Genomic DNA, 26744 nt, shown 5'->3' on the forward strand with positions numbered 1-26744 from the left:
TTAAACAAAAATACATTCTATACAAATTTAAAAAAAAAAACTGAATTGAATATGTATTTGAGGTGCATTTAAGTATTAAAAAAATTTATTTGCATTATAAGACGTACATAGATGAGAAGAAGAGTTAGTTAATAAGAACAGGAGATGAGACAGACAAAAATTACCTGGTTATTTAATAGCCACTGTGAAATACACTAGGTTCATATAAATTCTAAAGATTTAAAAGGTACAGGTATATTAAAGTTGCCTAGGAAATAATGCTTAAATCCACAGGCTTGAACAGGGATGTCGATTATAACTCAATCACAAACACTTAAAGCACCAGTTGTGAAAATTCTTGTACGGAGACTTGCTCTTATTCACACATTATTACACTCATGATTTAATGTTGCGAGAATCTGTTTGCCGTAGGCAGTAAACTCTGTTCCATTCACCACGTTAGTGAGACGAAGAGGCTTAAAGATCGAAAGGCTTATAATACATTACTGCAGAGCAATGTCCCATATTTCCTCAGGACAATAACCAGTCTAAAAAAGCTTAGGGTTTATTCAAGTAAAAATGTATAATGTACCATATATTTCTGCCCAATAACCTATATAGATTAATGCTCGCCTAGCATACAGTGACCATCAGAACTGCATAGGTTTTAGTAATGGCTCAGGCCTTTCCTGTCTGCCTTGAACAGGGATAACTGCATTGAGGCCTTGATAGAGATGTAAAATTACCATATATATTAAAGCTATGGAAAATACTTTTTTTTCCTGTGTTTTTTTCTGGAATTTTTTTTAAAAAGTAAAAAATAGAGAGTGGAGTTCTCTTACATATTGAAATAAATTTGGTTACACTGGGAACATAAAACGCAGTGTTTATGAATGTATAGCACTTGAAAAGAAAGGACAACTTCATTAAATACATTAAAATTAAAGAATATCCAGAATATCCATTGGTCTACGTTTTCAGACCTTGACCTGTGAACCAAATGGTTGGAAAATCAGTGTACTGCTATTCTGCTAAATATTTACATACTATTTATATTGTGTATACATTTTCCAGTACACTGATTGACCTATTTTAGCGCCCTTTTGGGTCATCTCATTTGTTATCCGGAATCTTTTTTGGCAGGTGAAACTCAAGGGCAATAGCACCACATGCATGAAATTCTGCAGGCCCAAAAAATGTTTCCATTTTTGGACAAAGGAGTTCAGCCAAAACAAATGAATGTCCTTCACGCACAAGACAATAGCTACCCTAGGTGATTATCAGATTAGTGCACGGCAAAATATTATTGGTTTGGCCGAATCAATTCAACCGAAAGAATTTACTTGGACATACAGTAATCCCAGTTCGGGAGAAACTTCATGCACAAGTCTAGTGAATATTTTGGTCTTCTTTGACTGCTTTTAGTGACCTTCTAATCACTACAGCAAATATTGTATGCATTGTCATTAACTATTAATGTTGGTGGATGGACAATACATAATCAAAAATTGAGATTAACAATAAATTATATTTGCTAGACAACAGCTCAGTTTGTTTGTTTTTCAACTAAAATGAAGAGTGTCTACTGCTCACAATATCTACCAAATTTGACTTGGGTGTTCAAAAGCTGGATCCCCATCTGCTAAGGAACTAGAATTCCCATGATGCTCTGTCAGTTTTAGGGATGGAAAAAACATTATAGCAGTTGGAGTTCTACAACAGATGGCTTTCTATCTCTATCTATCTGTTTTAAACCATCCTTCTAAAATACGGCCCTGACTAAAAAACCTCTCTAAAACAACAACAACAAACAACAACATTTTCTGATCCCGACTACGTTTCACGCTGTATAGCTAATAACTTTTTTGTCTAAAACTGATGTCACTGAGGAGGTTTACCCTACTAGGAGAGTGTCCCAGCCAGGGGAAGTGAACGAAGACGGACTGGAGGTGGGTGTTACACAGTGACGCTGGAAAGGAGGTGAGATGAGTATATCTCAATATTTAACGTGTCTCTGTGATGTATGATGTATTCAAGGTATTTAGAACTATTTAAGGTAAGTATTTTTTCACTTTAAGACAACACTCCACTTAGTTCCTGATACATATGGGTATTTTTCAAATTATTCTGCATCACATCAAACAAACTTAAACTTCCATCCATGTTTGTCCAAGTAAACTTTTCAGTTGAATTGATTCGGCCAAACCAATAATATTTAGCTGTGCACTAATCTGATAATCACCTAGGGTAGCTATTGTCTTGTGCATGAAGGACATTCATTTGTTTTGGCTGAACTCCTTTGTCCAAAAATGGAAAACATCTGAGGAAAGGGATTTAGGGATAATTATCTCTGATGACTTAAAGGTAGGCAGACAATGTAATAGAGCAGCAGGAAATGCTAGCAGAATGCTGGGTTGTATAGGGAGAGGCATTAGCAGTAGAAAGAGGGAAGTGCTCATGCCATTGTACAGAACACTGGTGAGACCTCACTTGGAGTATTGTACGCAGTACTGGAGACCGTATCTTCAGAAGGATATTGATACCTTAGAGAGAGTTCAGAGAAGGGCTACTAAGCTGGTTCAGGGATTGCAGGAAAAAAACTTACCAGGAAAGGTTAAAGGATCTTAACATGTATAGCTTGGAGGAAAGACGAGACAGGGGGGATATGATAGAAACATTTAAATACATAAAGGGAATCAACACAGTAAAGGAGGAGACTATATTTAAAAGAAGAAAAACTACCACAACAAGAGGACATAGTCTTAAATTAGAGGGACAAAGGTTTAAAAATAATATCAGGAAGTATTACTTTACTGAGAGGGTAGTGGATGCATGGAATAGCCTTCCAGCTGAAGTGGTAGAGGTTAACACAGTAAAGGAGTTTAAGCATGCGTGGGATAGGCATAAGGCTATCCTAACTATAAGATAAGGCCAGGGACTAATGAAAGTATTTTAGAAAATTGGGCAGACTAGATGGGCTGAATGGTTCTTATCTGCCGTCACACTCTATCACTGCCAGATATACCACTCTTGCTCTCAAAAAATCATTTCTGACACAAGCTAAGGCCCCAGGAGCTATAGGAATGTTCACTGTACTTAGTTTCATATTCTGGGGTAACAAGAATCGCCACTGGCTGTAGACAACAAAAATTCCCATATATTTGTATAGACCAGATGGGTAGCCTGGACTGTAAGGAAATCTAAAAATTTAAATCCCAGAAGCGGTGTACCAAACACTGAAGCCAGATACATTGGGCCCTGTAAACACACGCATGTTTTGGAAAGACAGAATGCTAACAATGCATCATAAATTATATAGTAACATAATTGCAGTCATAAAGCAGGCACACTGACAGCCAAGGGAAAGCTGATAGAAATTAAATCTATGCAGACTGGAACGTGTGTACAGCAATATAAACAGGTTATACAATAATGTTATATGTGCAATGTCCAACAAAGAGATCATCACAAAAAAACTGTAGTTTTAGGATCCTAAAAGCATCACTTTGATAAATGGGGTACTTTACTGTCATCTGCCTTTGGCACGTATCTTCCCATTCATTCCCTATATTTTATGGTAAATAAAATAATATTCTGAATATATAATACTGAAAGCAACAAAAGCACAAATCTATAAATATATATTTTTTTAATCATCAAGCTTAGAAGAACATGTAGCAGACAGTTAAGAAATATTGCTGTCAGTAGAGCACCTTTATTTCTGTGGTTTATATCCTAACTTTGGGCAATCTGATAACACCCCTCAATTCATACGAGGCCGAAAATTCTCAAAAAAAGCTTTCAGACTCCACTTTGCCACTGGACTGTTGTCAGGAAGTTCTGATATGTTTATTTATTATTTTTATTTACAGTATGGTCATGTAAGAGAATGGTAGAGAACTGAAAAAGGAACTGCAAATATTTAGGCCAAAATAATCTAAACGGGGGTGGGGCCTGACAGCAGAGCAGAGCAGACGCATGTTGCTGTTGCTCCTGCAATCTCACGCAAACAAAAACGAATCCTGCTGAGCAGAACCGGTGACCCGACTTCTTTTGGCTCCTAAGCGACTCAGGACACCGAGACCTACGGGATGACATCCCCCTGAGGTCATACGCTCGGGTCCCGATCATCCAGCCATTGAGGCCTACACACGAGGCGGACATGGGGGAGACGGCCGCTCTCCCGCCGCCCCAAAACACTGCAAGGCACAGCTTGAGCCACCGTTCCCCCCCCTATGGACCGGCGGGGGTTATCCCGGTGTCAGGGTACCTGGAGTCTCTACCTTTGAGAGAGGTAGAGACTTAGAAGGTTATCCGTCCGGACGCCATGTCTCCTCGGTCTCCCGCGGTTCACTCGGTCTTGCTAACGCCGGCCGCGAGGGAGTCACTTCCTTTTATAACAGAAGGACCGGAGGTAGACGTCATGACGCTAACCCGAAACATCCTGCCACTCAAATCTCGGGAGACGAATCAGGACTCGCCGGAGGCGTGTCTCCTCTCCCTAGCCAGGATACTTAACGGTGGTTCTCTCATTCACTCATTGCCCTGTCGTGGTTCTAGTCCGCCTAGTCACACAGTGCTTTATTATTCACTTGTCTTTTGGTTCTGACCCGGCTTTGTTGTTTACTCTCCTGCCTTTCTGTTATCCTTGACCCGGCTTGTCTCTCGCTTACCTGTCCTCTGTTATCCTCGACCTCGGCTTGTCCCTGACCATTCTATTGTAGTTATACGTTAGTCCGGCCATTCTAAGGACCGGTATACGTATCAGCTACTCTTTGTACTCTGCGTGTTGGATCCCTGACCCGATCCTGACATTACGACAGGGCCATGGATCCTGCAGGTACAAATTGTCAGCTTGGTTCTCCTGATCCTAGGTTTGACGCCATGGATCATAGGATGGATCAGATGGCTCTGGCACTACAGGCGCTGCTGTCTCGCCCTATTAATCCACCTGAGGAGAGGCGTAACACTTCTGCTTCTTCTGTGGGTTCAGGGTTAGAGGTAGCTACTGTAGGTGCTTCTTCCCGAGTTACCCCACCTGTACGTTATGCTGGTTCCCCTGAGAGGTGTCGTGGCTTTTTGAACCAGATCAGTATTCATTTCGAGCTACAGCCCCGTTCATACCCTACTGATAGGGCAAAGGTGGGATTTATTATTACCTTACTCATTGAGAAAGCTCTGAGATGGGCGAATCCGTTGTGGGAGAATGATAATCCATTAGTCTATAACTATAATTCCTTTGTAGCTGCTTTTAAAAGAACTTTTGACCCTCCTGGCAGGAAGGCCAATGCAGCCAGATTACTGTTGCGCCTTAGACAAGACAACCAAACACTTGTGGATTATGCACTAGAGTTCAGGTCTTTGGCGGCAGAGGTAAAATGGAATGAACAGGCCTATATAGACGTATTCTTAAATGGATTATCTGATGTAATACTTGATGAGGTAGCTACTAGAGAACTTCCCGAGAATCTGGAGGACTTAATTTCCTTTATCTCCCGTATTGACGAACGCCTAAGGGAGAGACAGAATACTCGAGATAGAACCGCTAAATCTTTCTCTAGACTAGTACCATCATTTCAAGTTGCTGAAACCAAAGATCCACAGGTTTCAGAACCTATGCAGTTAGGCCTTACTCGTCTCTCAGAGGAGGAGAGACAGTACAGGAGAAGAGAGGGACTGTGTATGTATTGTGGGTTCAGAGGTCATGTACGTTTGAGCTGTCCCAGCCGTCCGGGAAACGCTCGCACCTAAGTTTCTCTAGAGGACAGACCTTGGGTGTTTCGATTTTGTCCTCTACTCATAACTACAAAGAACATAGACTCCTATTACCGGTCTCTTTAACTTGGGAGAAGGGAACTTTAGAAACTATGGCATTGATAGACTCCGGCGCTGCTGAGAGTTTTATCGACCAAAAGTTTCTCACCAAACACACTATCCCATCCCAGTTAAGGAAGACACCCTTGGCTGTTGAAGCCATTGATGGTAGACCTTTAGTTGAGCCTGTGATTTCCCGGGAGACCACACCTCTTTACTTAACTATTGGTATTCTACACAAGGAGGAAATATCCCTACTACTCATTTCATCCCCTTCTGTTCCCATAGTCCTGGGATACTCCTGGCTTAAGAAACATAACCCCGTTATAGATTGGAGATCAGGGGAAATAGTTTCTTGGGGCCAGAATTGTCAAGAGAGTTGTTTAAAGAAAGTGTCACCTCTTTGTAGTGTCAACCCACTTAATAACGCTACTGACTCTACCAAAGTACAGATACCGTCCTTGTATCAAGATTTAAAGGCAGTATTTGACAAAAGAAAGGCTGATACCTTACCACCACATAGGCCTTTTGATTGCAAAATTAATTTACTTTCTGGTACCATGCCCCCCAGGGGTCATGTATATCCTTTGTCCACGAATGAAAACTTAGTTCTAGAAGAGTATATTCGTGAAAACCTAGACAAGGGGTTCATTAGAAGATCCTCCTCTCCTGCTGGGGCTGGATTCTTTTTTGTTAAAAAGAAGGATGGCTCTTTAAGACCTTGCATTGACTACCGAGGTCTTAACAAGATAACCATCAGAAATGTTTATCCGATTCCCTTGATCACCGAGCTTTTTGACCGATTAAAAAGTTCTAAAATTTTCACTAAGTTAGACCTTAGAGGTGCTTATAATTTAGTGAGAATCCACGACGGTGACGAGTGGAAAACTGCATTCAATACTCGATATGGGCACTATGAGTATACTGTAATGCCTTTTGGTCTCTGCAATGCTCCGGCAGTATTTCAGGACCTTATTAATGAGGTTCTTAGGGAGTTTCAAGATGACTGTGTAATTGTATACCTTGATGATATTCTTATACATTCCAGGGATATTGAGACTCACCACAGGCAAGTCAGGAGGGTTTTACACAAACTTCTTCAGCATGGCTTGTACTGCAAACTAGAGAAATGCAGCTTTGACCAATCCCAAACTACGTTTCTTGGTTATGTGATTTCTGGGGAAGGGTTTGAAATGGATCCGGAGAAGCTCCAATCCATACTAGACTGGCCTTTACCTCAGGGTCTCAAGGCTATCCAGAGATTCATTGGTTTCTCTAATTACTACAGACGTTTCATTAAGGGATACTCCTCTATCATTGCTCCCATCACTAACATGACCAAACAAGGGGCTGAGACTAAGAATTGGTCTACTGAAGCTCTTCGGGCTTTTGAGACACTCAAAGAGCTGTTTGCTTCCGCACCAATTTTAGTTCACCCTGATACTACTCTACCTTTCCTACTCGAAGTAGACGCTTCTGAGACAGGTATAGGTGCTGTTCTGTCCCAAAGGTTGGGTGTAGATAAACCACTACATCCTTGTGGATACTTTTCCAAAAAATTGTCCGGTACTGAAAGCAGATATGACATTGGTGACAGGGAACTACTAGCGGTTATAATGGCCTTGAAGGAGTGGAGACATTTATTGGAGGGTACTTTGCATCCTGTTACTATTTTGACGGATCATAAGAACTTATCCTATATTGGGGAGGCTAAACGACTATCATCTAGACAGGTTCGTTGGTCCATATTTCTCACTCACTTCAACTACGTACTCACATATAGGCCAGGTTCTAAGAATTCTAAAGCCGACGCCTTATCTCGCCAATATGAACCTGCTGCCGTATCTGAGCCGGTTTTGTCCTCTATAGTACCCAAGTGTAACATTATCGCTAACACTACTCTCAAAGTTCATTCCCCGCTACTTGATCAGATAAGGAACTTGCAGCATCTGGCACCTAGACTGACTCCGGTTTCCAGACTTTTCGTTCCCCCTGAACTTCTATTGGAGCTCTTACAGTGTCTTCACGAGAGTAAGGTGGCTGGTCATCCGGGTGTCCGCAAGACGTATTCTTTGATCTCCAAGGATTTCTGGTGGCCGTCGTTACGGAAGGATATTAAGGATTTTATCGGGGTTTGTGTGGTCTGTACTAAAACCAAACTACCGCATACGCTTCCTTGTGGCCTTCTACAACCGCTGGAGATTCCTGACAAACCTTGGTCCTGTGTGGCAATGGACTTTATTGTGGATCTGCCGGTTTCTAAAAAACACACTGTTATCCTCACCGTAGTCGATAGGTTTACCAAGATGGCACATTTCGTACCTTTGCCTAAACTCCCGACTTCTCCTGAATTGGCAGAGGTCTTTGCTAAAGAGATTTTTCGTTTACATGGGATTCCTTCTGAGATCACTTCTGATAGAGGCTCCCAATTTGTTTCACGTTTTTGGAGGTCGTTCTGTTCTCAATTAGGCATCAAATTGAATTTTTCGTCCGCCTATCATCCTCAGTCTAACGGAGCTGCTGAACGAACTAACCAGAAGATTGAGCAATACTTACGTTGTTTTGTTTCCGAACACCAGGACGATTGGGTCGGTTTGATTCCTTGGGCAGAGTTTGCGCACAACAATCTTGTTTGTGACTCCACGCATTCAAGTCCCTTCTTCATGAACTATGGCTTTCATCCATCTATTCTTCCCCCGGTTTCTCCTTCCCAAGGAGTGCCGTCGGTTGATGTCCATGTGGCCAACTTGAGGAAGTTGTGGGATCAGACTCGACAGATTCTTCTACACAATTCTGTACTGGTAAAGAAACATGCTGACAAACGTAGAAGGGCGGCTCCGAATTTTGTTCCAGGCGATAGAGTGTGGTTGAGCACTAGGAATATTCGTCTTAAAGTTCCTTCCATGAAATTCGCTCCTCGTTATATTGGTCCTTACAGGATCTTGACTCGAATTAACCCAGTGGCATATCGTCTAGCTCTTCCAGCTACTTTACGCATCCCGAACTCCTTTCATGTGTCATTGTTGAAACCTCTAATCTGTAACAGATTCTCCTCCACAATCGCCCCTCCGCGCCCTGTTCAGGTGGAGGGTCAGGAGGAGTATGAGGTTAACTCCATTATTGATTCTCGTGTCTCCCGGGGACGAGTACAATATTTAGTTGACTGGAAGGGATATGGTCCTGAGGAGAGGAGTTGGGTACCACAAGAGGATGTTCATGCTCCTCGTCTTCGCAGGGCATTTCACTCCCGCTTTCCATCTCGCCCCGGCTCCTTCCGCCCGGTGGGCGTATCTGAGGGGGGGGGTACTGTCAGGGTACCTGGAGTCTCTACCTTTGAGAGAGGTAGAGACTTAGAAGGTTATCCGTCCGGACGCCATGTCTCCTCGGTCTCCCGCGGTTCACTCGGTCTTGCTAACGCCGGCCGCGAGGGAGTCACTTCCTTTTATAACAGAAGGACCGGAGGTAGACGTCATGACGCTAACCCGAAACATCCTGCCACTCAAATCTCGGGAGACGAATCAGGACTCGCCGGAGGCGTGTCTCCTCTCCCTAGCCAGGATACTTAACGGTGGTTCTCTCATTCACTCATTGCCCTGTCGTGGTTCTAGTCCGCCTAGTCACACAGTGCTTTATTATTCACTTGTCTTTTGGTTCTGACCCGGCTTTGTTGTTTACTCTCCTGCCTTTCTGTTATCCTTGACCCGGCTTGTCTCTCGCTTACCTGTCCTCTGTTATCCTCGACCTCGGCTTGTCCCTGACCATTCTATTGTAGTTATACGTTAGTCCGGCCATTCTAAGGACCGGTATACGTATCAGCTACTCTTTGTACTCTGCGTGTTGGATCCCTGACCCGATCCTGACACCCGGTCCCCACCAGGCTGAAACCACCACTGTACCTGGTGCCTGTCGAGCAGAGCCGCGGACCACAACCCGAGATGGCGGAGTACCCAAACAAACCCTCGCTAGAGGACCACCTAGCGGCCACGCAAGCGAAGCTGGACCTGATCTTCAATAGATTCTGGGCACAACTGGCAGAGCGACAGGCGAGCGCACCGAACCCAGACCATCACATGAAAGAACCAGCAAATACCCAGACCGGCCCGTGTGGACCCGCAAACTGCCCCAAGCTACCAAGCAACCAGACAAACCTGCGACACCACCACAGGACGCCAAGACAGCGGAGACCACACGGACTGGACACCCTGCAGAGGACCGCTAAAATCAGCATGAAGCACAGAGTGGGGAGAAATGCCGGTAGGCGCCGACCTCTGGTGACTCCGACAACCACAGCCCCTCCAGATGGCGGATCAAGGTGGCGGAGCACCACGAGGTGCCCAGATGAGGTACAGTCTCACACCCTCCCTAAACGTAGTGCCTCACTTAAAACAGGTCCAGGGCAGGGAGTCCAACAACCACCCCATAGACTGGGAATTGGATAAGCGGATAAAAAGACCCGGACTGCCTGCTGGCCAGCTCCGTTGATGACGCCGGCACAGATGAACCCTCAAAAATCTACTTAACCTGGCGGACTCCTGTAAATAAGCCTGTAAGTATGGATATGGACTTATGCCTGTAATTAATTGCCCCAACACTGACTCAAACTATGTTTAGCCAGGCACACTGCCTAAAGATTACATAACAAGATGTACACAATGCACTTAGCCTGAAACACACTCTAATACGCTACACTAGCAATTAGCAAACCTTAGGGCACAGACACCCACTTCAAGCAGTGAAACACGCTATAATACTTCCACCTAATGTAAAGGGGCATAGAACGTTAAACTTGATGCATACCCCTAGTCTGCTACTACACTTACGCTTGTTCACTCACTCAGTGCTTGTGTCAGTTAAGATAGCCTGCTCACCAAGCCAAAGAGATTCTCTTACCTACTGATACTTATCGCTATGTTACCGTTACATGCTTGTAAATATAGTAACAAAAATGTGCAGTTCCTACTAATGCCACGTTACTGATATCCTATACCTGTCTTGATATGCTTGATAGAGCGGTTGTGGCATATGAAACTTGTTTGTTCACATATGCACAATAAAAATAAAGAATTAAAAAAATAATAATCTAAACGTTTTTTTTAGATTAGTTTAGGTACATCTATTTTCATCTAAAATTGTCATGTGGGGTTATTACATGGGATCTGCAGAACATGTTTGATTTTCAGAAAAACAAATAACAAAAAATATTAACGCTAAAGTTTATGCTAAGTAAAAGAATTTCATTCACTAAAGCGAGAACCCCTGTGAATTAAAAGTGAATTTTGAAAGTAAGGCCAAAATAGAAAAATGGAACACAAAAAAAATGACTGTTTGATCAGAATCATCTGTTTTGGCCTACAGTTTTAAATTCACTTTAAACTCACGATTCTTCTCACTGCAGTGAATAACCCAGAATGTGTGTAGAGGATGCTGACATGTTTACTTTATTCAGTTTTATTCATAATCCATCAGTTATCGTTATAATCATTTTTTATAGATTGTATTGCGTCAGTGCTAAACCATTTTTGTATAGAGTCTTGTACAGAATAGGCCAAAAATCAGAGTAGGGTTTGAGGAGTCAACAACTTTTATTTTTATTAATGAAGAAATTTCAATGATATTACATACAATGAATGATTGATGTATGGAGATTTGTTTGACATGTTATGGAAGGTGACATCTATTAAATGAGCTCCAATTGCAACCTCGTAAAAAGCTGGGCTCTTTTGATTTCATTGTTCATAACATTAGTTAATGTTTAAAGCTCTAGCGCTCGATTTTTTTCTGCACGAATATTCACCTTGAGCTGCTCAAATGTATGTGGTTTGCTCGTGCACACCCACGCCTCCAAATATCCCCTCAGGACGTAATCAGCAGCTGAAAGGTCGAGCGAACATGGGGGCCAATTAATCTGGGAATTCATTGAAATTATCCACTTGCTGAACACTTGTCTCAGGAGGTCCATTGTGGCCCTGGCTGTATGGGCATTATCCCCATCTTGTTGAAACCACGTTTCAGGATGATTTTCCTGTTTGCACCAAAAAAAATGGATCTGCTATTTAAAAAAAAAAAAATCCACTATTGTTCCTTCGCTAATTTACCCATGATGAAAATTTCAGTTTTTGCACACCCTATGAAAATGTACGTGAACAATGTTAACCACTGAATATGGTAACATTTCTGAAGTATCTATGTTGATAATATGTGCAACCATCACTCTGATTTGATATATTGTAAAAAAACATTCTATAAAATAACTCAGACAGTTAAAGTATTGTGGGTAGCAGACTTACTTTAATATATACAGAAGTAAACTTTTTCTCAACATGTTCTTTCTCCCCTTTTTTATCTTTTTTTTCTAAGCAGAGATAGCTCTAAGCATTTGGGTATACAAAAAAATATTTGTAGAACCCATACAATATTAATTAAGAATTTTAAAGAGGCAGAGATTTACATTTCCACGCAAGGCATGTAGTTCTCTCTGTGTAAAGAGGCCAGACACTAGCCTTAAAAGGCAATACTTCAGCCTATAATTAGACCAAGGTGTACGGGTTTTCTGGTCTGCTGATGTGAGGGTCAGGTGGCTCTGCTCCTGACAAATACTGAAAATTGCTTTTTTGCTTTAGATTGGATTTGACATTCAATGCTTCAATCGGGTCCCCAAAGGCACTTATATACCTTTCATCTATCTGTGCTTTCTCCCCAATCGCTTCAATGGTTCATTTCTCCTACGCCACATCTTTAATTTATGTGCTGATTTCAAGCAAGCGCTGTCAGGCAGAATTTTTGTTTGGGTATATTAGCCGCGAATTTTGTCACAGGGAAAAAAAAAAAATGAATTAAAAAGAAAGAGAATCACGGAAGATAAGAGTTCAAGAAATATTGCCAAAATACTGCAACATAACAATGAATTATTAATCACATCAGATCTTTGAAATATTGTTCCTGTTTCACAAGACATAGAGACAGAGATTGTGAGAAAATGATAACTAAGGACATACCACACTAATGAACTGCGGACTCTTCTTCTTTGGTTAAACTATGCAAATGTTCTAATAGAATGTGGGTTCTAGCAGTTCTAGCACATAAAGGTGTACAAGCCCATCTGCTCTATGCTTAGATATATCTAGGTATTCTCCAGAATTAAAGGGTAATTACCAGGATTTGGGGTGAAATACTAGGAATGTTGTAGAGTTCCATATACTTGCCAAGCAGTTCTGCCCCAAAAAGGAAAGGTACGTTTATAAAAAAGTAGTCCTGCATTTAAAATAATATGACTTTCACATGTAAATGAAAAATAATGTTGGCTAGAAAGAATGACTGGACTCCGTTAATCTTTTGCGATTATTATTATTCATAAAGCACATAGAAGTGAACTAACAAACAAGTAGTAAAAACACATAAAACCACAAAAAAAGGTGTGTGCTTGTAAATCAAACATATATCCAGATCGCAAAAGTGTAATAACATAATTGAATATATGTAGTTTAAAGATTATATAAAACATGAAATAAATGAATCAATGTGTATTAAAACTTGTACCAGACACATTAAAGATGTAAACAGTTTATTTATACATCATTTTTATTCTACATTTATTAATTCAGAAGACATTTTTGAATATATTTTGTAGATTTGTAGTACACATGAAGTTTTGGTATATTCCAGATGATTTGCACTATTGTTGTTTTGTTTTTTCTTTTACAAGTATGTTATTACACCTTTGAGATCTGGATACAGATTTGCTAAGTCATATTCACAAGCGCACCTCTTTTTTATGTATCTTTGACTGGTGAAAACTATTAGGTAGTTTTGCTGCTCAGAGTTTGTGCCTGTATCCTTTACTAGAGTGCTTTTCTTTCTTTATAATTTTTTAATTTAAAGTGACACTATAGTCACCAGAACAACTACAGCTTAATGTAGTTGTTTTGGTGAGTATAGTCAGTTACTGCAGGTTTTTGCAGTAAACACTGTAATTTCAGAGAAAAGGCAGTGTTTACATTAGAGTCTAGGGACACCTCCAGTGGTCACTACTAAGATGGCTGCTAGAGGTACTTCCTGGCGCATTGCTGCACAGTGTGCAGCACTGCCATTCTGTGTCTCCACCCTGTCCGTGGAGACACTGAACGTTCCTCATAGAAATGCATTGATTCAATACATCTCTATGATGAGATGCTGACTGGTCAGGGTGGTGTTGGCAAAATTGACAATCTCAGCCAATCTAATGCTTTCCTATGGGAAAACATTGCGATTGGCTGGGACCGTTGCGTCTAATGATGTCAGCCAAGGAGGCATATCAGGGGCAGGGCCAGCACCAGAAGACTGGAATAAAGGTAAAATTGTACTATATTTAGGGGAGCAAGGGGAGGGTCAGGGGGGCTAGATAGTGTTTTTAACACTAAAGGGTCAGGCATACATGTTTGTGTTCTTGCCCTTATAGTGTTCCTTTAAGTAGTAAAGACAAGTTTGACATACTTGAACAGAAGATGATAAGTCGAGAGTTAGAGGTGTGAGTCTTTGGCAGAGATAAGTCTTTTTTATTAGATAAGTCGAGATATTCTACACTGCACAGATACCTGAATGTGTTACGATGATTTCTACACCACAAAATCACATATTCCTTCACTTTGTCCCGGTCTTCAAAATAGGTATGCACTGTCAAAATAAAATATTCCTTTTCCATGGAACAAAAAAAGACAGACACACAAACACACGTACAAGCAGTTCCAGCTTCAGCGATATGTTTTAGTAGCCCTACAATAACAGATTATACAGATTTCATCTGTTTGTTTTCCAGACTCCAATATATTCCAGACACAGATGTAGGAAACCAATTTGTAGAGAAAGAAGCTGTCTGAGGACACTTAGTATCCATTAGCAAAGGTTTTAGGAAAGCGTTTATTGCCCACTGACACGAAAGATAAAAACTTATATAACATCTGGTGACATATTCCAATCAGTAAGAGCAAAAGGCACAGAGCAAAATATAAATTAAGGCCACAGATTGTTCTCGGTAAAGCACTATTGTTTTATAGAGATGAAAGCCAATAATGTATGCTCCCAATGTTGGCTTTTTGTTCTTCATAAGCCTCTGTTTTATTATTGAAGCCAATCAAAGCAACATCATTTTTATAGAAAAAAAAGACGCAGGTCTATCAAGTTCAACCTTTCACTCACCATCATTATCTTACTCTTCATTTGCCCTTGTCATTGCTTGCTCTCTTCAGTGAATATTTTCCCTCTAATCTGGCCTATTAATCATCAATCTTTTTTTATTCTTTTTTTTTTTTTTATGTAACTCTTTCTTGCCCTTTCCTTGTATTTCTTTCCCTTTTCCTATCTCGGGGATTTTTGTTGAGGAATGGATTGTACAGTCTTGGTTACTAGTATGGTGCCTAAAAAGTTAAAGATATATCTAAAGGATTCCCAAAAAGACTAAGGCACACCATAATCTATTGAGGTCCCACAGCATGCAACATTTTGACCTAACAAAAAATGATTTGTCAAACATAAAGGTTACTGCAACCAAAAAACTGTGTTTTAATAAAATACTGTTTTGGTCAGAGTTACCCTTACTATCCTGACCCCGGGGGCGGAGCCGGCGCTCGAGCTGAATGGACGCGTGAGGACGGAGCTCCCGAGCTAGCGGCTAAATAAGCATTTTAATCAGTGGAAAATCATCGCGAAATCACCCCTACCTTACAAATAATCCACCATGTCACATAGGGGAACAAGAAAAACAGCAGACACCAAAGAAAAACATTATTTTTTCACAACAAAAGCGACATGCCAAAAAACGCCGGTGCATGCAGCACAAGATGGCGACGGCAGTGTTGACGACAGGGAATCATCTCGGCCCCACTCTCCCCAGGAAACCATGCAGATACAGGGTGACCTATTCAAGAGAATGCTGGCTAAAATGGCGGCTAAAATTCAAGCTACAGTGCAAGGGGCAATTGCGGACCTCCGGCGAGATATAGCCGACATAGGTAACCGCACGGCCCACATGGAGAACAAGATGGCGGAATACGCCGAAACACATAACAACGTAACAGATAAAATAGAAGAAATGGAAGCACGGCTGGAACAACAAGAAATTAAAAATATGGACCTGAAGAGGTACAATCAATAGACATCATGGCCTACCTTACAGGCCTATTTCAAGCTTTAGCCCCTGACATCCTGACTAATCTGATGCTCATGGACAGAGCACACAGGGTGGCAAAACTGCAACACTTACCCACCTCAACGCCAAGGGATGTGTTAACTAGGATGCACTACTTCCACGTCAAGGAAGCCATTATACGATCCAAAAGGCCGCTACACGACTTACCCGATCAGTACAGGTCCATCCAGATATATGCAGACCTATCAGCTGAAACGCTTCGGCACAGGAGAACTTTTAGGGAGATCACTTCGGAGCTGAGAAATAAGAAGATCCCATACCACTGGGGATTTCCCATCAAACTGCTGATTCTCAGCGAAGGCAAAACATATGTGGCCACAGATGCAGAAGCCGGCGCTCGACTACTACGTTCCTGGGGCATGACCACAGCCACGATGGACGATAGGCCCAAACAACTACCAAAGCTCCAAGCAGACTGGCACAAAGTCAGACACTCCAAGTCACCAAGGGACACCACCGACAAGTGACTTAACGGAGAAGTGCAAGACACCACTCGCCCGACGACCGAAGGGCCTGCATTGGGCACAAAACTCCGCAAGGACTAAGAGACACAAACAAACCCTTTGACCTGAGATCTACTGTATTGAACCGCCAATGGTCGGGGGTGGGTAATGTGTTTTAATTTGACATGTATATGAAACTGACATGAATGTTCACATACCCAAGAGGGATGTTCACTTAAGGAGGGCCATCATAGGAGAGACACGGATCTGGGCACTGAAGGAAACCCAGTAACGAAACCCATGCATAATCTTGTAAAAGACGATGCCCATTCCGTTGTCAATCACTGACACTGTTATGCAACTACCACTACAGATACCCTCCAGTCCCCTCTCAGAAATGTACACAAAAGAGGTATTCCACAGATACCCACGCAAAATCTTGTACAAGACGATGCCCACTCCGCTGTTAATCCCTGACACTGTTATACCACTTCCACTACCGATACCCTCCCCTCTCAGAAATATGCACAATAGTGGTACTCCATAGATACCCACCCGACTAACTTATAAAGGCATAACCAACGAAGAAACAAATAACACCCTTAGTATAAATGGATCAAAGAGATATCCCCACCCACAACCCTAGTTAGGTGTGATTTCAACATCTATACTCTATAATAACCCATATAGTGCAAGTATAAGATCCGCATGGACTCCCGAACCCCCGGGCAGCCCAGGCTAGTCAGAGAAACTAGCACTACAACCTGAGCCCTCAGGGAACTTGAGGGCACAATGATCAGGCTACAGTTTTATTTATGCTCATACTTTTGTATATATATGTTAAATGTTTTTATTTTCCTATGGTCGCAGGCACATCCTATCAAACCTCCCGACATACAAACATCCGTAAGGGCAGGGTTAAAATATTTTATGTGAAACACAGACCCCAGGTGTACAAGATGAGACTGCGAGACGAACCAGCATTTTCCCCCGAACACCCAAGTTCAGTCTGAAACTGTATTCACATAATGTCCAGGGCCTGAACATCCCATACAAACGTCACACCCTCGACAGAGAACTAAAAAAGGCTCAGGCGGATATAGTATACCTACAAGAGACACATTTTAGAACGGATGCTCACCCCATTCTGGTCCCCCGCTCCTATCCCCACCAAATACATGCCACCACATCACAAAAATCTAGAGGGGTTTCTATACTACTGAGTAAAGACCTCACCGTGTCCACACACGACAAAATAATTGACCCAGGGGGCAGATACATCATATGGCAAGGGACCATCAATGGCTTAGAATACACAATGGTGAATGTGTACTCCCCAAACTCTAACCAGAGAAACTTCCTACACAAAGTCCTCACCAAAACAGAGAAGGTGAGAAAGGGCACCCTTGTTCTAGGCGGAGACCTTAACCATGTTTTGGACCCAACGATAGACTCAACCAGACCCGCATCCTCTCCACATTATAAAACCCTTAAAAAACATAGCGGGGCCCTCAGAGACGTACGGAGAGCTTTACATCCCACAGAAAGAGCCTACACACACCACTCGAAAGTACACAACACATATTCCAGAATCGATGGATGCTACATGCACGACTCCACCATGACCAAAATCTTACACTGCGACATCGAGCCCATTTATTGGTCGGACCACGCACCAGTGACATTATCACTCGCCAACACATATGAATTCAAACACAGAAGCCCATGGCGCCTTAATGATACCCTGCTTAAAAACGCACAATTTTGTGACTCTTTAGAAAAGGACCTACGACACTACTTCACAACCAACATCACACCCGAACAAAATCCTCACATGTTGTGGTTAGCTCACAAAGCAGTAATGAGGGGCACACTCATCAGCAGGGCTTCTTTCCTCAAGAAACAAGCGGAAAAAGAAACGACACAATGCAGGACACAACTTGATAAACTACACAAAGAAAACCAAAAACACCCCTCAGAGATTCACAAACAACAAATACAAGCACTCCAGGAGAAACTCGATGAAACCCGACTACATAAATTTGGCCTCATGCTAAACAAACTATCCTGACACCTTCCCCAGAGCAGTGGCCATGTTCTCTTGGCTATCCAAACCCTTTACTGGTAGTGTCACTCCCTTTTACCGGAGGGAGATGCAGGGCCGGATTAACATAGGGGCTGATGGAGCTGCAGCTCCAGGCCCAGGCCCATGGAATAGGCCCATTTAAAAAAAAAAAAAAAAAAAAAAATTTTTTTTTTTTTTTTTTTACACAGTACTCTTAGGTTTGCCACTTGACTGGTATATTACTGGCACAGCTGGTATTTTAAGCTGCCTGGCCAGTGCCAGTATTGCAGTAATACCGGCAATACAAATGCACGTAATTTTCTCAGAATAAATGGAAATTACTCTGCAATACCAGCACCGGCCAGTAGGGGTCACTGCGTGTGGAGAGAGGCAGGGATAGGAAGTTACACAGCATATCCCTGCCTCTCTCTACTACTCACGGATCCGTGGGGGAGTAGCAACACAGCACAGAGTCCAGACAGCAGCTCTACAGCTCAGGTAAGTGAGGGATGGGGGGAAAGGCAGCAGGGACATATGGGGACACTGAGACACTAGGGGACACATGGGGACACTAAGACACTAGGGGACATATGGGGACACTGAGATACTAGGGGACACAGACACATCGGGACACAGACACTAGGGGACACTGAGACACTGGGAACACTGAGGCACTTGGGGACACTGGAAAACATGGGGACACTGATACACTAGGGGACACTGAGACACTAGGGGACACAGAGACACTAGGGGACACTGAGACACTAAGACACATGGGGACACAGACACTGGGAGACCTGGGGAAACTGAGACACTTGGGGACACTGAGACACATGGGGACGCTGTGAGACATAGTGACATTGGGAGACACTGAGACATTGGGACACGGAGACACTATGTTCCCATGTCCCCCAGCCAGTGTCCCTAGTGTCTCAGTGTCCCCAAGTCTCCCAGTGTCTGTGTCCCATGTCTCTGTGTGCCTAGTGTCCCCATGTGCCCCAGTGTCCCTATATGTCCCAGTGTCCCCATGTCTATGTCCACAACTGTCCCCAAGTGTCTGTCTCCCAGTCAGTATCCCCTAGTCTCCCAGTGTCCCCTAGTCTCCCAGTGTCTGTGTCCCTAGTGTCTTAGAGTCCCCAAATGTTTGTGTCTCCAGGTCTCCCAGTGTCTGTGTTCCTAGTGTCTCAGTGTGCCTGGTGTCCCCATGTCTCCCAGTGCCCCTATATGTCCCAGTGTCCACATGTCCATGTCCACAACTGTCCCCAAGTGTCTGTCTCCCAGCCAGTGTCCCCTAGTCTCCCAGTGTCTGTGTTCCCATGTCTCTGTGTCCCTAGTGTCTTAGTGTCCCCAAATGTTTCAGTGTCCCCATGTCTCCCAGTTTCCCTAAATGTCTCAGTGTCCCCATGTCTCCCAGTGTCCCCATGTCTCCCAGTGTCCCCATGTCTCTCAGTGTCCCCATGTCTCTCAGTGTCCCCAGTATCCTAGTGACATGGGGACACACTGAGCCATTGGGACACTGGGAGAAATGGGGACACAGACACTGGCAGACTAGGGGACTGGGCGACATGGGGACACTGACACTGTGATACATAGGGACACTGAGACACTGGGAGCAATCCATCTATACAGCAGAATCAAACTGTGTAGTTTGTTCGTGATTTTACAGAATTTTTTCTGATGTCACACCTTGTGATTTACATCATGTGATTTCACGCATAATTAATTATACAAATGATTAAGGCTGTGTTCACCCCTTTTGGCAGGTCTTGTCACGTGATTTGCGCCAGTGGCACACCTTTTACCCTGCCCATTGACTTCCTGCTTCACTGGACACTGCTGTTAGGGGTTATGGATTTACTTAAAAGATGAAAGCATAAATTAGAGAGAGATTAGCATAGAGTATGTGTTTTCTTATAGCTGCATCCTATGAGTTTCCCTCGTGCACCATCTCCATCAGATACATCACGCTTGGGAGGTATGATTGTTTTAGTGATTTTGGTCGATAAGAGTCAGTAATTAGGCCCATCATAATTGTCAGCTCCAGGCCCACTGTGCTCTTAATCCGGCCCTGGGGAGATGAATGTCAGGGAAGTCGGGCTGTGGGGAGGACTTGAACCCAGAGGGCAGGCCATGCTGCAATTGGTCGTCTGCCGCCAGCATGACATCCAATTTGCACAGAATAATGATGCTCTAATGTTACTTACACCTCCAGCAGCAAAGGACTCTACATGTGCAGCATTACGAGGCAAAAAGCTAAGCACCATAACCACTTTAGACCACTTTATCATGGTGCTTGAAGGAATCCTTTAAGTTCAATAGTGCGTACGGAGAGCTTTACATCCCACAGAAAGAGCCTACACACACCACTCGAAAGTACACAACACATATTCCAGAATCGATGGATGCTACATGCACGACTCCACCATGACCAAAATCTTACACTGCGACATCGAGCCCATTTATTGGTCGGACCACGCACCAGTGACATTATCACTCGCCAACACATATGAATTCAAACACAGAAGCCCATGGCGCCTTAATGATACCCTGCTTAAAAACGCACAATTTTGTGACTCTTTAGAAAAGGACCTACGACACTACTTCACAACCAACATCACACCCGAACAAAATCCTCACATGTTGTGGTTAGCTCACAAAGCAGTAATGAGGGGCACACTCATCAGCAGGGCTTCTTTCCTCAAGAAACAAGCGGAAAAAGAAACAACATAATGCAGGACACAACTTGATAAACTACACATAGAAAACCAAAAACACCCCTCAGAGATTCACAAACAACAAATACAAGCACTCCAGGAGAAACTCGATGAAACCCGACTACATAAATTTGGTCTCATGCTAAACAAACTATCCTGACCCCTTCCCCAGAGCAGTGGCCATGTTCTCTTGGCTATCCAAACCCTTTACTGGTAGTGTCACTCCCTTTTACCGGAGGGAGATGAATGTCAGGGAAGTCGGGCTGTGGGGAGGACTTGAACCCAGAGGGCAGGCCATGCTGCAATTGGTCGTCTGCCGCCAGCATGACATCCAATTTGCACAGAATAATGATGCTCTAATGTTACTTACACCTCCAGCAGCAAAGGACTCTACATGTGCAGCATTATGAGGCAAAAAGCTAAGCACCATAACCACTTTAGACCACTTTATCATGGTGCTTGAAGGAATCCTTTAAGTTCAATAGTGCGTACGGAGAGCTTTACATCCCACAGAAAGAGCCTACACACACCACTCGAAAGTACACAACACATATTCCAGAATCGATGGATGCTACATGCACGACTCCACCATGACCAAAATCTTAGACTGCGACATCGAGCCCATTTATTGGTCGGACCACGCACCAGTGACATTATCACTCACCAACACATATGAATTCAAACACAGAAGCCCATGGCGCCTTAATGATACCCTGCTTAAAAACGCACAATTTTGTGACTCTTTAGAAAAGGACCTACGACACTACTTCACAACCAACATCACACCCGAACAAAATCCTCACATGTTGTGGTTAGCTCACAAAGCAGTAATGAGGGGCACACTCATCAGCAGGGCTTCTTTCCTCAAGAAACAAGCGGAAAAAGAAACGACACAATGCAGGACACAACTTGATAAACTACACATAGAAAACCAAAAACACCCCTCAGAGATTCACAAACAACAAATACAAGCACTCCAGGAGAAACTCGATGAAACCCGACTACATAAATTTGGCCTCATGCTAAACAAACTATCCTGACACCTTCCCCAGAGCAGTGGCCATGTTCTCTTGGCTATCCAAACCCTTTACTGGTAGTGTCACTCCCTTTTACCGGAGGGAGATGAATGTCAGGGAAGTCGGGCTGTGGGGAGGACTTGAACCCAGAGGGCAGGCCATGCTGCAATTGGTCGTCTGCCGCCAGCATGACATCCAATTTGCACAGAATAATGATGCTCTAATGTTACTTACACCTCCAGCAGCAAAGGACTCTACATGTGCAGCATTACGAGGCAAAAAGCTAAGCCCCATAACCACTTTAGACCACTTTATCATGGTGCTTGAAGGAATCCTTTAAGTTCAATAGTGCAAAAAGGACAAATGTAAATCCTATAAATGATCGTGAGACTAACTAAGAAGCTTTCCCAGTTTGTTTATGTGACAGCTAAATAGAAGTGGCCGCGCCTTGTTCCATAGCCCCAGTAAAAACTATTGTAGCAGTGAAAAACGCAGCTGAGGTAAGTAACAAATTAGCTTTTGCTCCCTTCCTTTCCATGTTGCGGCAAATTTGCCACTCCGTGATGCCTCAGATGCACACCTGGCTAAGCATGTGAATCCCCCCCCCCCCCCCCCCAAAAAAAAATAGTACAACCAAAACTTACATTTTTACAATTCATCGTTTGCTAAGTCCTCACTATTTTGTGAATATAGCACTCTGTATTTGTTAAACACCTGTCTTTCTAAAATGATTTTCTCACTTCGGTTTACTGCTGCTTGCTAGCGTTAATATTTAATATGTTCCAATAAAACATGCTAAATGCATAGTTTCAGTACTGTGCCATCCTGCTGTTTCATACACACACTTTGTGTCTCGAGAGTAATTTGACGAACTGCTAAAAGTAGAATTAGCAAGGAATGTTCTATTGGTTTCCGTGTTGGTACCTTGCCCAAAAGTGCTCTATGGAAACACAACTCAGTATGCTCTCAGTTCTGGTTGCAGACCGTATATTATATAATGAATTAGTATTTCTTTATTTTGTATAATGTTTATCTAGAGACCATTAAATGGAATCTCCAGTGCCATGAAAACAATCCGTTTTCCTGGCACTGCAGGTCCCCTCTCCCTCCCACCCCCCAATCCCCAGTTACTGAAGGGGTGAAAACACCTTCAGTCACTTACCTGAGGCAGCGACGATGTCCCTCGTTGCTGTCTCCTCCTCCGCGCTGCTCCACTTACTGTCTCTGTCGGCCGGTGGGCGAAACTGATCCCGCCCACCGGCCGAGGAGACCTAATGCGCATGGCGGCAATGCCGCGCATGCGCATTAAAAATCCCCATAGGAAAACATTGAAAAAGATTTTCAATGCTTTCCTATGAGGAAATGAGTGATGCTGGAGGTCCTCACACAGCGTGAGGATGTCCAGCGAGGCTCTAGCAAAGAAAATCTTTGCTATGATTCAAGAAGTGACCTCTAGTGGCTGTCTAGTAGACAGCCACTAGAGGTGGAGTTAACCCTGCAAGGTAATTATTGCAGTTTATAAAAAAACTGCAATAATTACACTTGCAGGGTTAAGAGTAGTGGGAGTTGGCACCCAGACCACTCCAATGGGCAGAAGTGGTCTGGGTGCCTGGAGTGTCCCTTTAATTGACTATTTATTTTACAAAGTATTATACAATGATTTTGTTTTCAAGCAAACTTATGTAAAAGCACCCAAAATAAATAGTATGGAATTAAGAATGTTTTCCCTCTCCGGCTCCTTCTGCATTAGACTCTCACATTTAAATGGGTTAATTAAATAACAATAATTGTGTAGATTTTTTTTTTTGTAAATTCTTTATTTTTGTTGTGCGCAAGAATAACAGGTAACCTCAATGCGCCACGACAGCGGCATCAGGGTAAAACGGTAAACAGATGCATTACAGGTTGTGGCACAAATCAGAAATTTAGACAGGCACATTTTTTAAATGGATAACGGTAGTACAATAGTTTGGTGTCCCATTTTGTTAAATAGGTTAGTAGAAGGTGTATGTCAGGAAAGATTATTCAGAGGAGTGACAAAGTAGTGAATAAACAGTTTAGTTAACCAACAATTAAAACCCTTTGGAGAGGCTTTCAGAGAGGTCCTACAACTGTAGTCCGAGAGACAAGTCTAATTTCCGTATGTATAGAGCTCAATAGACAGTACAGCAAAGTTATAGCTAACAACAATTAACATACCTAACAGTGGTATTCGGGTGGATCACACCTCTATAATTTTAGACTAACTCTACATAAGACCTTCGTGCGTTATCTTTGCCTCATATATGGAACACGAGCTTAACTGTGATAAATACAGATTGGTACTGCAGAGCAGATCTATGCCAGATGGTGATAGCGAGATATATGAGAAGAGTGACAGCAGATCATGGAAAATACAGGCATAAGGTTTATGCTGTGGGTTACGCTGAACATTCACGGCTAGCGTGGGATTGTACATGCTATGGTATGGTATTGATTGATATTTACGTACGCTGCGGCGGCGTTTGACAGGCAGGATTAACCTTAACTAGAGAGCATGCTCACATTGTTTTTCAGAGGTAATTACTATCAATTATAGCGAGCATTGCATATTTAATGGGGCTTCGCTCTGATGATCAATCAAGGCGATATCGCCCGCCTCAGGGTTTATGTAGTTGGCATGTATTCCTCATGGATGTTTAACCTGCCTACAGTAGACCCTGTGTAAGCCAAGCGGGGTGATAACTTTAACGGGGGAGTCAAGGTGTGCATGCATATAGTTATGGGGATCTACGTCTAGGGCGAATAGATGCAGCTTATTATGACAACGTTACAGGGTTTTCTAGGCAATCAGGTTAGTAGCATAATACTATTAAAATTTTATAAGATGTGGGTCTCGCCCCTCATGTTTGACTTATGGTTTCAGGAGTCACTCGAGTGATGTGGGGGTTAGGAGCGGGAGATGTGTTGGTTATAGACATGCGCTGCCTTGTGCCCGATCGGCTCTGGCGAAATAATAGGTAGGAATTAATAGGAAATAATAATAATAATAATAGGTGGGAAATAACAGGAAATAATAGGAAATAATAGGTGGTGCCGCTGGGCACTGCTATCATCTGGGGGACCATGTGGGGAACTTTGAAAGGAATTGCTGGTGAGTGGGTGGGTGGGGGACAGCGTCCCCCGAGGGAACAAACCAAAGCGTAGCTGTCAGCCAGTTCCTGTCCTCCGGAGGGCACTGCCCCCGTTGTAGCAATGGCCCAAGTCCCGTTCAGCAGAGTCCCGCCATCCCCAGGTTGTGTCCCCGTCCACAGCAATATTCCAAGGGGCATTCTCAGGTCGCGTGGACCATGGTGCGGAAAATGCGTAGGCTTGAGTACAGTCCCTTTCAACGATGGGTGGCTTTGTGGGGCATCCGCATATCTCAAAGGTGACTGCTGGGGTGGTTTTCAGTCAGCGTCCAAAGGTGATATGGACTCTGGGGAGCTGTGTGTATTTATGAGGTGACCGCAGCGTAGGATTCAGGGGTCGAACCTCTTGGGATAAACGTTGTGATTTTTGCCGGGTCCCAAGTTTGTGCTGGGGTGGTCGGGTGGAGGAGTCTTTCCTGGTTGAGCGAGGTCTGCGGAATATCCAGAGTTCGCAGGAGGTCAGGGGCTTCCTGGATGTCGTGAATCAGGTGAGAGACCGCTCCTTGCTGAACACTGAGGGTTCTAGGGTTCCGCCAGCGGTAGCTGATATTATGCTGTTGGAGCAAGGAGGTGAGCGGCTGGAGCGATCTGCGCCAGGCTAGGGTGCTACCCGACAGGTCAGCAAAGAAGGTTAGTCCCCTGTTTTCGAATTGCATGGGGGTTTTACCCCGGAGGGCCGTGAGAATCGTCGCTTTTTCTTTCCCATTTTGGAAAGTGATTATAGTGTCCCTTGTAGCCGAGGGAGGCGCTCTGGGAGGTTTAAGGATCCGAAATTGGTCCACAGGGGTGATGGCTTTGGTCTGGCCTTGCGGTAATATGGCCGCTATCATACGCCGTATAACGTGCGGCAGGTCGGCCTCGGGAATCTCATCTGGGAGCCCCCTGACCTTTAGATTTTGTCTTCTTCTGTTATCCTCTTGGGCTGCATAGCGGCGTTCCTGTATCTGGGTCTGCCTCTGTAAGTCCTGTACCGCTCGTTGCAGGGACGATATATCCTGCTGGTGTCCTTGTGATGTTGTCTCTATTGTGCTGATACGGCCTGTCAGGCCCTGCAGTTCTCCTCTGAGGGCAGATACATCCGTCAATATATTTTTTTGAAGCTCTGCCAGTAGAGCTTTCATAACCCCCGTGGTTACCAGCTCTCCGTCATTTGTGTGAGGCTTGGTCTTCCGTGCGATGGCTGGGGCTGTCAGGTAGTCGTCCTCAGCGTCTCCAGAGAGATCGTCTGAGAAATCGGAACAGCCGCCGTGGAGGGCCGCCATATTAGGCTCCAGCGTGCCTCGTGCTTGCCTCCACACAGGGCCGGCCTTAGGGGTGTGCGAGCTGTGCGGCCGCACAGGGCGCCATGGAGCAGGGGGCGCCG

The 26744-nt window shown here is 43.6% G+C and overlaps 1 protein-coding gene across 5 annotated transcripts in view; it reads right to left on the reverse strand.

Moving 5' to 3' along the window:
- Nucleotides 1-26744, reverse strand: part of APBA2 (amyloid beta precursor protein binding family A member 2) — a 431382-nt gene that overhangs the window by 314343 nt on the left and 90295 nt on the right. The gene's annotated exons all lie outside the window — the stretch shown is intronic.

Source organism: Pelobates fuscus, chromosome 3, assembly GCF_036172605.1.
Source record: "Pelobates fuscus isolate aPelFus1 chromosome 3, aPelFus1.pri, whole genome shotgun sequence".
In the NCBI taxonomy this organism is placed as follows: domain Eukaryota; kingdom Metazoa; phylum Chordata; class Amphibia; order Anura; family Pelobatidae; genus Pelobates; species Pelobates fuscus.